Below are 1,146 nucleotides of genomic sequence, written 5' to 3' on the forward strand. Positions count from 1 at the left end.
GACTGCTTATTAACATCTTCCTATACTGTTAAGTAGAAAACCAAAAAGACAGGAGAGCTTTGCTTAAAAACAAGTATTCTAAAATGCTAATAATACATTTTTGTGGAAAATAATAGCATTCCTATAGAAATAAAAGAGCAGGTATTAAATTCCTCAGCAAATAGCATTTATAGAGGCATTCTTTCAATGAAACTTTATCTAGCTCCTATTGAGTACAGATATTGTATATTCAAACATTAATTAGGTGAGGCTTCTGCTCACAAGCTTGTATGAACCGATAATTAAAATACAAACTAATAATGAGAGTCTAAGTGAGGCAAATGAAGAAAAGAGAGGGAGAGATTGTGAACAGATCAGATACAGGGAATGGTCAAGTTTGATCCAAAGTTTCTAATCTGAGCATCAGAGTAAGTATAGGAAGCTATTAACCGAAAAAAAAAAAAACAAACAAACAAAAAAAAAAAAAAAACAGCTCAGAAGGAGGAGCAGGTTTGGGAAACAAGTTGAGTATGAGGTGCCTAGATGCCATAAGTGGGATTCCAGAGTAGAAATGTAGATCTGGGAATTGTTAGCATGGCTGTCTCAATGATCAGAAGAGATCTTTTAGTGAAGCTGTGCCGGACAGAGAGCAAAAACCCAAATGACCCAAACATACCTTAAGGAACAAGATAACATATTAGTAACTCTTAAATTCTCATTGAGAGCTCATCACATCATTTATAGTAATGATAGGGATTATTTACTGAATTTTACTATGTGGTGGATACTATGCTAAGTTTTTGGATATGTTATTCACTCATTCAATATAGAGAATCTACCATATAGCAAAATGGTTGTTAGATAAAAGGAGCCACCAATAAACCAAGCAGAAAATATGTCTGCTTTCAAGGAGCTTACATCGTCTTTATGTGATAAAATAGTAATCAGACAATCATATTGGCTACAAAACAAAAAGACAAAATAATAGGATAAAGAGTAGCACGGTGGAGGAGATAGGGGTGCTCTGGAGAAAATAGGTAAGGAACCCTCCCTACATAATTCATATACTCCTCTTTTTTTTTTTTAAGATTTTACTTATTTATTAATCAGAGACACAGAGAGAGAGGCAGAGACATAGGCAGAGGAAGAAGCAGGCTCCATGCAGGG

Source organism: Canis aureus, chromosome 38 (genome assembly GCF_053574225.1).
Source record: "Canis aureus isolate CA01 chromosome 38, VMU_Caureus_v.1.0, whole genome shotgun sequence".
Classification (NCBI taxonomy): domain Eukaryota; kingdom Metazoa; phylum Chordata; class Mammalia; order Carnivora; family Canidae; genus Canis; species Canis aureus.